Source organism: Varanus komodoensis, unplaced genomic scaffold, assembly GCF_004798865.1.
Source record: "Varanus komodoensis strain SLA01 unplaced genomic scaffold, ASM479886v1 scaffold4, whole genome shotgun sequence".
NCBI classification, from domain to species: Eukaryota; Metazoa; Chordata; class Lepidosauria; order Squamata; family Varanidae; genus Varanus; species Varanus komodoensis.
The window spans coordinates 8,193,663-8,207,596 of NW_025335941.1; the positions used below are offsets into that span (position 1 = coordinate 8,193,663).

At 40.0% G+C, this 13,934-nt stretch overlaps 1 protein-coding gene across 2 annotated transcripts in view; it reads left to right on the forward strand.

Annotated features, from left to right (window-relative positions):
* The first annotated feature begins 1,173 nt into the window (after positions 1-1,173).
* USP9X (ubiquitin specific peptidase 9 X-linked) overlaps positions 1,174-13,934 on the forward strand; it is a 94,104-nt gene continuing 81,343 nt past the window's right edge. The window contains exons 1-2 of one of the 2 annotated variants that reach the window (XM_044442142.1): positions 1,174-1,903; positions 5,123-5,204. The gene's annotated coding sequence lies outside the window, so the exon portion shown is untranslated. The remainder of the gene's footprint in view (positions 1,904-5,122; positions 5,205-13,934) is intronic. The other variant, XM_044442141.1, reaches the window with a different exon arrangement.

A 13,934-nucleotide genomic window follows, 5' to 3' on the forward strand; every position in this document is an offset into this window, starting at 1 on the left:
ATCCTTGTCAACCAGTTCACTGACTTTAATTCCAACAAGTCCAGCAAATGAACAACAATACATTATAATTAATCTACAGAAAGAAACTATCCAGTAGGGGAAAAGCTTGTGGAAATGAACATGAATTGAAGTATGTGTGTCTAACTCTAGTTATGAAGAAGTAAAGTATGAGAGGTTTTACTTGGTCATCAACTTTTTCAGCCTGTAGAATAATGCTGGGTACACATGCTCCTGCCAGATTGAACAAAATATGTCCTTGTTTATTATTTACTCCTACAAATCATCATCATCATCATCATCATCATCATCATCATGGGTGTGTCTTCTCAGCCTAGCAGATAACAGAAATGGGCATCGCGGCTCTGATATCCTTATACCCAGCATTACTTCTGTTGTCTTCACTGCTATTTCCGGTGGTTTTCTCCAGACGAGAGAGTGCAGACTAATTTCCTCTGGTAATAACGATGCGCAACGTCTGTCGATCGCAGCCGCGCAGTGAGGAGAAGCTCCAGCCGATTAACGCCGCGAGCCCTTTCCTGGATTTTGCTTAAGTTTTCCCCAAAGGTAGCCAGAGGAACCAATGCTCGTCCCCTTTTTCCTTGGCAGCCCAGCAGCAGCCAGCTCCTCCGCCCGCTCGCCCCACCCACGCGTCAGCCTTTGGCTGGCCCCTGGGACCGAGGGAAAGGGAAGGGGAGGATCGGAGCTGTTCCCCTCTCGAGCACGAAGGGTGACGTCATTATCCGGGCTCTCCGCGGCGGCGCTCTTCGCACCGCTGGTCACAATGGAGCCAAAACGGAGCCCAACCGAAAGGAAACGGCCGCGCAGCCATTCGCCTCATTAACGCGGCCTGGCCCGGCTAGGCCAGGTCCCGCGCGGACACCGTCCTTACCGCTGTCCTCCCGTCAACGCTGTCACCACTCGGCCCGACCCCTCCCTCGGTACATCCTCCCGCGCCAGGACTCCCACCACAGTCGCGCAGCGACCCCCGTCCCGCTGCCCTCCACCCATACAAGGCAAAGCCTAAACTGCAGTTGCCGTCCATTCTGCCTCTGGGACGCGGAAGGGGGGGGGCTGTGGGAGTGACTGACTGACACAGGAAAGGGAGGGGGTTCACGCTCGCCGCCGCGGATGCTGTTTGGGTGGCGGGGTCGGCGCCGCTGCGTTGAATCGGAGTCTGCGCTGCTGCTGCTGCTGCTGCTGCTGCTGGCCGAGCCCTGCTAGAGCCGCCATATTGCCCGGGACACAGACGCTCCGTCTCTGCCGCCGCAGCAACTTAGCTATTCATCGCTCTGAGGTTTTCTTTCTCCTCTTCCAGAACTAGGCTCCGTTGCGTCCCCTTAGCCGGCCTTGCCGAGCAGAGCCCCCTCCCTGATCCCTCGTACTTCCGTGTCCTTCTCCAGGGACTGAGCGTATCTGATTCCCCCGGACTGGAAGGAAGAGAGACTGCAGGCCCGGCCCAGTCTAACGGGAGCTGCCTGGCAAGAAAAAGCGCCAACCCAGGCCTCGCCACTGAACGACAGTACTGCGGTCGTCGCCGTGAAGCGGCGGCCCCAAACAGCTGGTGACGCAAAACTGAAAAAAGGGGGGGAAGCCGCCCAGGCGCCCCCGAAAGGAGCTCTTCAGCCAGGTTCACGACACAGCGGGCGGCTTCCTCTAGCGTCTGGGTTGGCTAAGCCGGCGTGTAGAGTAGGAGCAGCCGTGCCTTGACTCTTCACCGGTATGAGACGTAGCTCCGTGGGTTGCTGCTGCTGCGGCCGCCTGGGATGAGAAACTCTTCGGCCACACCCGCCTCCTCCTCCTCCCCCCATCGCCAGCAGAACCAGCAGCAGCAGCGCCCAGGAACGAAGCGGGCCTCGGCACCAGAGCCTGGAGCAGCGGCGGAAGCAGGGGACGCTGTGTTGGGGTGAGCTAGCCGGGAAAGGGGTTGGGCTGCTGGGGCTCGCCTGAGAAAGGAAAGGGGCACTAGGTGGGGAAGGAGGAATCCGGGGTGGCGGCACTCCAGTGGGTGTCCCTTCGTACGTGTTTCACTGTGCCTTGGAAAGAGAAACGTCTGTTCATGCGTGTGCCAGTGTGTTTCGGGGAGAGAAGGGAAAATGGCTGACGACTCTTCATTCTCTCTCTGCCCGGCCTGTCCTGGGCCTTGCGGGAGAATGGGGCGCGCACACCCCGTATCTGCAGCTTTGGGAGGGTGGGGACACGACCTGCAGGGCTGGCCGGCTGCTGGCCTGACCCCTTCTTAAATAGCCGGTCGAACTGATGAGCAAAAAAGTCAAGGGATTCACTGCGCAGCTTCGCCCGGCATTTAGTTGCTTTTGATTCTCGTTTCACTTCTCACGGAACGCCATTTCTGAGGTGGAGTGATTGGAATCGTGTAGGCCTGGGCTCCGCCAGGAAACAAGGCCTTCCTCAAGCTCTTTCTTTCTGAATCCGGCTTTAAAACGACCAGTCTCGGCGCTTTCGTCTTCGTTGTAAACATTGTCATAGGTGCAGGTGGTTTGTGTCATGGCTGCACTCTCCTTAAATCCGCCTTCATTTAGGATAAGCCTTCAGAATTCACTTTCTTTTCCCCATTAGGTTCGAAAATACCTATTGGTTCTTTGTGTGTTTTTGATGCTTTACGATCTCATAGTTACTCTGTAAAATTACATTACAATTCACTTTGATTTATCCTTGAAGAACTTTTTCTAATTAGGAAAAAATACCATCTTCTATGTATATTTTTGAATCTTTGACATACTTTTAGAACACCCAGGGTTAGTGTGTGAAAATGTAAGCACTTTTAGGTGACAATTTTATCTTGACATAAGTTAGTAGCAAAACTCCAGTTGATTTTAATGAACAATGTTTGCAGCCATAGCAATATTGCCTGATGCATTTTGTTTACTGGAGTGGGGGATGGGGCTAGCTTCAGAACCAAAGAGAAATTTAACGTTGCAGTCCTATGCACAATTGTGTTTTAAGCCCCATTTGAGATTTTTGTATATGCATGTTTAGGATTGGATTACATGAATAGTGTTTTCTTAGGATTTTCAATATTTTGTGAGCTTGACTAAAATACTTTGTTCTGGTGTAAATAGTTACTTTTGCACAGTATAGCTAAATGATACAGTTTTTGTTTGGATGCACTTCTGTATTGAAGTAGACTTGAAATTTGGGGGTGTGATTCTATATAGTTGCCAGTAGTTAAAATATAAAAGAGAGGACATGGTCACAGTATAACTAAAGTGCATCCAGTTTTGGTATAGTATAACTGATGCCACAACAACTTACGAATGGTGTGCTAATCAGCTCCTATTAGCTTTCTTAAAACATTTGTATTATACCAAATCAAGAATTATTGTATTATACAAGAACCCGTTGGAAGAGTAGAACTTAATTGAATAAATTTACCAGTTCTACATAGCTGTGGGTTCAAAGATGTAAATAGTATCTATTTCACTTAAGAAAATATGGATAAAAATGAAGAACTTGCAAATGTGATGCAGATAACTTTAATAATTTCTAACATGTAGGTATTGTCTTATTCTAGTTTTGAAGTCCATTTTTTCATAAAGAAGACAGGAAATTTACTTTGAAGATTAGATGGGTCCAGTTATCAAAATATTAGTGTGCATCACCAATTCTGGAGTTCAGGATGGTGCTTCACTGTGATTTATCAAGTGCTTTAAACAATTTATTACTATCACATGGAATAAGCTACAGTGCAATTTTCTCATATGTTTATGGGGAAAATTACTAACATATTCTTATTGATTTGAAATGATCTGATTTGAAATTTGAAATGATTTGATTTAAAATTTGAAATGTTATGCATTCTTACCTGGATGACTGTCCCATTTGAAAACATTGGTAGTTGCATTCCTAGTTAGGTATAGGAGTGGGTATAAAAGTGTACTTGCAAGAATGCAGTACAGCAACTGTTCATTTTCCACATTCACCCTCCTATAGGTCATTGATACACATAAGACACTCAGACTACCTTATAAAAACCAGCCTGTTCAATGACATATTGTAGGTTAGCTTCTTAAATAACCAGTAAAGGGAAACAACACATTTGTTGTGTGATGGCTGCACTGTTTTAGAAGAATGGGAATTTAGGAGATTTGGGCTCTAACCTGACTTGGCCATGAAAGTTACTGGTTAACTTTGGGCCAATCACACACACTCATCCTAACTTACCTCACAGGGTTGTTGTGAAGGTAAAACTGAGCTATGTAATCCGTCTTAGGTTTCTTACAAAAAAGTGGGATATAAATGCAATGCATTAATCATACAATGATGATAAATATTATAAGAGATTCATATTATTGTAATTGAGGGCTTCGTAGTAAAATGGAAAGTTTGGATACAGATCTCAGGAAAAATAAATACATTATATTATCAGTATATATGGTTATTCCAAAATGTTGGGAATGTACAATTATATATACTTGTAATTAGAGAAAGAAATAGGTACCTGAAGCAGTAGCAGTATTTATAGTGACTGACCATTTTTGTGAGGAGTCGTGGAGGTAGGATTTAAAATGAAGAATGTAGCAGATTTCAGAATTAATTTCCAAAAAGGAAAAGTGTGTCTTTTATCTGGTTTGACCAAAGGTTCTTGTAAGGCTTTTGGATATTAGAAAAGGTATTCTGGATAATGAAATTTTAAAAGTGATACTTGAAATGACTTTTCAAAGCTGTTATGAATCAGAATAATTTCTTAGGGACCTGTTCTTTTATACTGACTATCAAAGATGGCTTGATGAGAACTGCTTGGTGTATTTACTGTTAATTGGCTAACAAAGGAAGAATCTTGGTTTTTTTCAAAGTTAAAGTCAGATAACTATTTTATGGGTATCATATTATCTTCAACCTTGGGTAATATTATATTTATTTATTTATTACACTTATATGCTGCACCCCTTAACCAAAAGGCTGTCTGGGCATCTTACAGTGATATGACAATAAAATACCTGATTAACGCAATCAGAAGGAATGAGCATCTATAAAATTAGGAAATGTGTTTCTTTAAAATCCCAATATATGTTTTAAATATTATTATTTGCTATAAGAAGGATAGCAGAGAATTGTTGCATACTGATTTGACTGTTCACATAATTTGTCTGTTTTGATATTTTAGATATATGTTCAGTTTTCACAGTTGCAGTTTAAGTCCAGTTGTTGGCTTGGTTAATTGACATGTGGATCCCAAATACTCAGAAGTAAGTTCCTGAATTTAATGAAACGTTTAAGTGTGAGAGTTTTGGATTGCAGCAGGATAGCAACATTTGAGTTAGTTGTTTAGGGTAAGGCTGCATTGTCCAACCTGACATCCTCAGATTATTTTGAAGTCATGTTATGCCTGACCATTGGCCATTCTGACTGGGGCACATGGAAGCTGAAGTCCAACACACTGCTTTGTTTTTCTTTCTCCCCCTTGCCTGTGTTTGAATGGTTTTGGTTGCTTTGTTATGAGATTGGGACAAAACTTGATAACTGCTTAGAAACATGACTGCTTGTCATTTCATACAAATGCAGTAAATTGTTAAGGATAGAAGATAAAGTTTTAATAGCAGTTCCTTACCTTGCATTGTACTAATCCTATTTGAACTATTATATTTCTCAAGACTTGTTCCATATATCTAAATGTTTTATGTCACATTGTTTATGCTGTTTTCTTTCTGTATTTCATGTATTTTTGCAAAGGGCTGTTTTACCAGTACTTGTGTTGGTGGAATCTGGTTGCATTGCAGTGTGATCCTGTGCTGTAGCTTTTGCTGTGATCTCTGTTCAGAGTGCTTTCTGCTTGTAGTTCTTTATTAACTTTACATTGTGGTCCATAGCTGTGTAATCATTGTGTCCTTCCATGTTCTATTGGAACTACTTGATTTATGGACCTTCAAATTGGGTTTAAAAAAAAAATCTGTTTCTGTTGATGTGCATAAAATAGTGCTAAGTATTAGTTTTGGCCTGTTCTTCTATCGTGGCCCAACTCTGCCTGCATATAACTTCTAATATGGTGTTTCAAGAGTGCACAGTTAATGGACCTGTGCATTTTCTTTGGTGCTTTGCTACACTGGTAATGCCATGACTTGTGACAATACAGCAGCAATAGGTTTGAATCTGTTTTGGTTAATTTACATTTTTTCTGTTTATGCATTCAGGAATCTAAAGCATCTTACAAAATACTTCACCTCTCTATTTTATCTTCACAACAGCCCTGTGAGATAGGTTAGGCTAAGAGTCAGTGACTGGTCCACAGTCACCCAGTGAGCTTCATGGCTGAGTGGACACTAGAACCAAGAGGTCCAAAGTCCCAGTACAGCAGTCTAACCATTACACCATGGGAGAACCTAGCAATATATTTAGTTATTACTCAAAAAGCTGTGGGATTTAAACTTAATCTAAAACATATTAATTTCTTCATGTTTGAGGAAAGCTTTACTTGGTCAGGAAATATGTGCTTCAAGGAGAAGAATCAGGTTTATTTTTCCTCATCTGAAATCTTTAATGTTTGGTTTTATATAATAACATGCTTTTTATTTTGACTTCCATGTTGCCTAATAAGGCATTATCCAGTGCCTATACAGTCCTGTGTAGCAGAATCTACTTCTAGCACAATGGGAAGCTTGTGGTTCCTGAAGCAATTGGAAATGAGTGAAAACTCTAGTTTCTGGAATGGGGCAAATCATGGAGGTCACAGTAGGGAGCTTCACTAACTTGCTCCATTACACAAATGATTATTTGGCTCAATTCAAACACTCCTTCAGAAAGCACTAGTTCCTTTTATTCTAGTAACTGTTCCATTGGGCATAATGGAAGAAGTGGAGCCATAGCTGGGTACTGCCCCTGTTGGGCAGTGATCTGGATCTAAGAAGCTAAGAGTCATTTCTTGGTTGGGAGGTAGAGGTTGATGAAAATGTTTTATTATATTCATGGCACTGGTGATAGGGCAGTCTTTTTGCAATTGCATATAGTATAGTGTAGTTTTTCTGCTTGCAGAATCTTGGCTTAATTCAACTAGATATTAATGCCTCAATTTTTTGGACAAGAATTTATTGTGAATGCCTTGTGTGTGGATTTTTCTAACTCAATGTAAAAAATTAAGCTACCAAGTTAGGGTATTTTCTAAGCCTATAGTTCAGCACTCTTGATCTTTAGTAAAGCTTCATGGAAGACTAACAACCTTATTTGTGCAAATAAGCATTGTTGCAGATACTTTAAATATTTTGATAATTCGCTAGTCAGAGACACTCAAAAGCACAAGTCTTGTCCTCTGCAATAGATAGCATATCTAAAGTCAGACTTGGTGTTTAAGGAATGATCCTATCATGTGCAATTCTGGTCCTCCCTCTTCTTCTCCCAAGTCCTCCACATTTGCTAGAAATCTTGGGAAAGGTTTGGTGACAAAATTTGGTTGCTAAGGCAAAACTTGTGGATGTCTCCCCCGAGGCCTCTGAATTTTCTTTGGTGTTAAAAGAATGCCTGATGGGTTACAGGACCTCGGGAAGTATTCTGGCCCTAACAAATGTGGTTGCTCCACAAATGAACATCGGTTTATTGACAAATGAGAAATGTGATAAACTGGAAATTGGTGCTTCTGACTCCAAAAGTAAAACACAAAAAACTGATTTGCAAGTACATCAGGGTGGATCAAAATTGATATTTTAAAATTCAATTTTTATAATGTAAATCAGTTTTTGAACAATTTGTAAATAAAATACTAAATTTCTCATTAAAAATATCACTGTTAAAATTATGTTTCCTCATAAATGCAGTAGACCCACATTTACAGTTGCATATAAAGAATTAATAGTTCTGTCATACACATGTTGGCAAGAAATTGAGTCAAACATAGACATTTGTTTTAATTTTTCATCCCATGAAAAGCAGGGTTTTCTGTTGAAGAATCAGTCTGATTGTGTTTCAAATATGAATACCGAGACTTTCTTCAAGCTTAAGCATTTCATTTTCACCTTAAAAAAAGAAAATAAATACAATTTTTAAGTTCTTCAAATGTGGAAGTTCTCTTGTCTTCTGTTTCCCCACTGGGAGGAAGGGTAATGCTGGCTCAGAAGCAGTCATAGAGGCTTGTTTGCCGCTTCCGATAGAGGAAGATCAAGGTCTGCAGGCACTGAGTTGGTCATATTTGCCTTTTTATAAAAAAGTACATTCAATTTTTGTAGATTCTTGTGCAGCTATATAGTAGATGCTTGGGTAACTCAATCACAAGTCTAATAAAGCAGCATAGTCAGCCTTAAAAATTGGTGGCAACACAACCCTCAAGTTCTCATATAAAACAAATAAACATATTTTATCATTGCATTTTTTAAAATCAGTTTGCCTGGCTTAGGTGGGCTTCCTTGGGTAGCAAGTTTAAAAAGAGTGTGGACCACCATGATTAAAGACATGCTGTGCTTACTTAGAAATAAAATCTCAAGCATTATCTTTTGTATTAACTCATGGGCATGTATAATGTAGCAACAGAGAGACTCTCGATATGAAGAGAAATTTACAGCCTCAGTCACTTTGTCCCTCTACATATGACTATTTGGACATAGAAGAAGTAACAGCCTTTGGGGGAGCAGAATCATATTCCAGGAACTGAACTATTGGATTGAATAGTTGTATATTTGTATCCCTCTTCAAGAAGTTCAGAGAAGTACATTAATCTTACAGCAACTCTATGGAGGAAACTAGGTTGACATAGGCTACATATTGAGTTTCATGGCAGAGTGATGAAATTAATTTTTCATATCGAAGCTGAAGTGTTTAACCACTGTACTACACCTGGGTCATCTTAGTGTATCCAAGTGAGTTATGCATATTGTGATAGGCACTAATGATGGACAGTAAATTAAAATACATAGTTTTTTGGTCTGTTCTGCTTGTAATAAGCCCCCTATCCTCATGTTAATTTGGTAACTTGAAAGCATGGCAATTCTGCACAATGTGTTGAAGTGTATGCGTATTATTTCAGCTTGATCCAGATTTCTCTGATATTCAGTCTCAATTTAGGCTGCGCTTGTATATAATAATTTAGTATTGAATTTGCCTGGTTAAGTAGCTAAATTGGAAAAGACACATTTTTCTATTCTAATTTAACAAATGTACTTGGATCTTGTTTTGGTGTTAATTTTTGTATAAGGCTGTTATCAAAATATGCTATTGTAACCTTGTGTTTAGTTCAGCATTCAGTTCCATTGACAGTGAATGTTGTAAGCTCATATATAGAAATCCTACCCAGTGTAGTACAACTGGCATTAGATAGTATTCCTAGACAACTAATACATGAAATGTGTTTAAGACTGAGACATTTGTCAAACCAGTTTCGTAGTTCAACTTTAGTTCACTTATCGTGAAGTGAACATTTCACAAGGTTTTTTTTTTCCAAGTTTAAGTTCACCACACTATTACCAGGCTACTACACGCCTTTTACCAGAACACATCAAATGAGAATTGAGAGCAACATCCTCTTGAAAACTACAATATGATACTAATAGTTGTTGTTGTTGTTAGTTGCAAAGTTGTGTCCAACCCATCGCGACCCCATGGACAACATTCCTCCAGGCCTTCCTGTCCTCCACCATCCCCCAGAGTCTACTTAAGCTCACACCAAATGCTTCAGTGACTCCATCTAGCCCATTCTCTGCCGCCCCCTTCTTCTTTTGCCATCTATTGTTCCCAGCATTAGGCTTTTCTCCAGGGAGTCCTTCCTTCTCATTAGGTGGCCAAAGTATTTGAGTTTCATCTTCAGTATCTGCCCTTCTAAAGAGCAGTCAGGGTTGATCTCTAGGACTGACCGGTTCGATCATCTTACAGTCTGAGGGACTCGCAGGAGTCTCCTCCAGCACCACAATTCAAAGGCCTCAATCCTTCGGTGCTCAGCCTTCCTTATGGTCCAGCTTTCACAGCCATACATTGCAACTGGGAAAACTATAGCCTTGACTGTACACACTTTTGCGCATAAAATAACTGTATTGAGATATATGGCAAATTTGAAAAAACGATGTGTTGATATAAGACATGGTATATGGACAGTGAGATGAGGTTTACCCAGTAAGGAGGGGACATTCTTTTTCTCTGTTTAAAAAATATGATCTGAGTTAATTTGGTATCTATATAGCAATACCTTTCTGAGATTTCACACATTTGTTATGTGTATTAACCATGTTTGCCTTAATTGAAAGGAAAAGCTTCTGTTATGTCCATGGAAAATCTCAGAATTCATATACTTATTTATTTACTTTATTACTAGACCACCCAAAGCCAAAAGCTATCTGGTTAGTTTATAACAACGCATAAAATACAATGTAAAATATAGCAATATAAACATCATACATATGAGACCCAGAATGATGAGAGTGTTGGACCTGGAAGAGTCAGGTTCTAGTCCCCATTAAGCTAAGGTGGTGCCTTTGGGTGAGCTGCTCATGCACAGCCTAACCTACTTTACAGCGTTATTCTTATGAGAATAACATAGAGCTGTGTAAGCCATCTTGGATTCCTCACAAGAGGAAAAAAAGGTAGGATATAAATGTAATGTGAATAATAATATGCCAGCACTTTCACAGCCTTTGGCTTTTGCTTGCTTTTCTTTCTTGTATGGTGTCTTGTGTCTCCATACCTGTGCATTCTGTGTATAACAAATAGCAGTTGTTAACAGTACAAAAATGCAGGTTATGAAACAAAACCATTCCAATTACCAAACTAATATTCAACTGATTTTGAATGGATCTTATGCATAATAGAATGGAACAAGTGTATACTGCCACAACATGTTGCACCGGAGAACCCTCCTGTGCACTAAACTAGCAAGTCAACCACAACCTTTACCAGGATACTTAATTCCATTTACCTCCTTCCCCTTTAGCCAGCATCCGCTGACCTCTATCATGCTCAGTCTTCATAGAGTAGGGTTTGATTTTTTTGTGTCTCAAGATTTCTTCCCTGAAGATTTTGTACTTCTGCAATCTTTGAGGCTCCCGTGAACTTACTAATATCTTCCCTTATGTGTGGATACTGCCATCTTGACTATGTAAGAATCTATACCTGGGGAATGAGTTTTTAGATTTATTACTTCCCTATGTACCAGTGGTTTTCAACTGCAGGTCCACGGACTGGTGCTGGTCCACCAGCATTTCTTGCCTGTCCGCCACATGACAGCGGGATCTCTCTCACCATGGACCAGTGTGGGGCTCTCTGTGCTCTCCTTGCAGATTCCTCCCCAGAGAGAGGCAGCTCAGTGGGAACCAGCTGGGAGCCGCACCATTCCAGTTCCGTCCTCTGGGCAGGGAGCCGAGACCAGGCAGTTTCCTTTTTCTGCTGTGTTTTTTACTGGGAAAGGAAATGCTGAGGTGGGCTTGTACTAAGAATGTTTTCTCAGCCATTATGTGCTGGTATGTATGGGGGTATCGGGGTGTGGGGTTCGTTCTATTTCACTATTTAAAATTATGAATATTTTTGTATTAAGTAACTTTGATTGATTTTGTGTTGCTCTGCTGCTAATACTGTATTCAAATTGGTATTTGCTATAAGTATAGTATTGCATTTATATTGATTTTGTATTTTGCTGTTGTAAATTTTTGATCAAGTATTCTTGAAAAGAAGCAACAACAGATTTTGCAGTAGCCTTATTATATTGCTCTCTAAAAATGGCAATGGTATTCAATTACATTTAATTTCAATATTTTATTCTTTTATTAGCATTTTTACTGCTCAGTTTCTGGTTATTTTAGTGCATTTTCTTTTTTTTTTTGGTACTATTTTTAAAAACTAATACACAAAATACTTTATTATGTATATAAAGCTTTTTATTTCTGCCTCAGTGGTCCTTGAAATAATTTTTCTATTTTTGCCAGTCCCCAACTGTAAAATAGTTGAGAACCACTGTTATACAGAATAGCTGACATAGTTATTTGATTGGTACCTTACCTGTCTATGAAAAATCACACTCATGATTGGTCAGAATACAAGGGAATGGGCTGTCTAGGATATATCAGAAAAGAGGGAAAGAATCAATAAAGAATGTGAAAAGAGAATGAGAAAGATAGTCATTGTGGACTGTTGTTTTCTTGGAGTGCCTTTAATAAATAAGTTGATATTAGTGCACTAGCTTCTCAGATTCTTGGCCAGTTAGTGCAGGAAGTGCCCACTAAGTACGGATCCCTCTGCTTCTCCTGTTTACCCAAATTAATGGGAAAACACACTAATAAGAGCCAGTGTGGTAGTTAGAATGCTGGGCCAGGGATCCTAGAGATTCAGGTTCTAGGCCTTATGCAGCCATGAAGCTCACTGGGTGGCCAGCCTACCTCACAGTGTTGTGTAGATAAAATGGAGCTTTGTAAGCTGCTTTGGCTTCCTCTCGAGAGGAAAAAAGGGCAGATATAACTCCATTGTCATGCTGGTGCTGACACTCTATTTACAGTAGGGAACGAGAACAGTAAGAGTTAGGTGCTCAAATACACTGTTAAGTTTCTAGAACAGTTTTGTAAAGGCAGTAGCAATAAATTGAACTGCTCAGAGATACTATGGATTGGGACTCAGAGTATAGTAAGTATCCTGCAAGCCACACAGGAATTGAACTGTTTTTTTCATTGTATGTACATCTAATCTATTTTGTGATGGGGTATTTCTGTTGGAGGGTTCCTAGTGCAGATCAGAAGGCATGTGCAGGGAAATGGTACAAGAAGTAGGGGGATTGTAAGTGAATTGCAACAATGTCTGCATCCCTGTAAAATTCCATGATTGAGGCAGGGTGATGGCATGATAAGAGTCTTTTCTGGAAACACCCAAAGTAAAATTTCTTCATCTTAGTAAAATATTCGATATCAGTAAGCAGAAATAGCAAACTTGGAACTGCTCTGCATAATTTTACCAGTGGGCTAGGCCCATTGGAGCAGGCAGAAGGTTTTTAGAAGTGTGATTAAGTGTATTTCAATGTTGGGTAGTATGCAAAACACTAAAATGCTATAAAATGTTGCCGTCAAAAATATTAGAGATTTCAACAGATGTGCAGGTAAATTATGTTTAGCATTTTCAACATACTTTCAAAAATTTTATCTCCTTGGATATAACTCACAACATTCACTTGTTGTTTAGTTTTAAAGTCATGCCTGACCCACCATGACCCCATGGTCAACGTTTCTCTAGGCTCTCCTGTCCTCCACCATCCCTGAGAGTCCACCCAAGCCAAATTTTCAGTGAAGTGTGTGGCAGTTGAAAATCAATGATTTTAAAACGAAAATCTTTAAATGTTTAAATAAGGTTTGTTTTTAAATAACAAAAATGCATTTTCTCATTTAAGAAACAATATATTTACAATTCAATCTCATAATAAACCTATATATGTAAACCTGCTAAACATATTATTAGATTCTTCTCAAAAGCTACTAACAAATCACACATTGGCATTAATTCACATTTTTATTGCATAAAAATGGATCTGTTGTTCTAGCCTAATCTCAATCTCAACATTCTTTTTCTCCTGAGTAAAGTCATACAAGATGGTGGAGCTGGGCTAAACTAGGCAAAGGAGTTAAGACTGGGACATTAAGGGAAAGGATGTTGAGAGTCAGTGTAGAAAGGAAAAGTGTGTTGGGGCGTGAGAGAGTTTTACATTTCCTAATGTATGCTGCTTCATATGGAGCATAATGCAGATAACAAGTATTATGTATTGGTTTCAAAATAACAATTGTTATCTAACCCTCACACAAAATTATACCCTCCTTGATGTTGCAGAATGCTGCATTGAGTTGTACATTAACATATTTTAGTGATTAGATTTGCATCACTATTTAAGAACAGAATCCAGATGTTTTGGACTACAGTTTCTATAATCCCAGACCATTGAGGGTGCTAGCTGGTGCAAATGGAAGTTGTCTAGGTTGTCTAGCTCTTGTTTGAGAAATATTTTAAATAGCAAATTTGATTTAAATCAAGGTTTTCTCTTG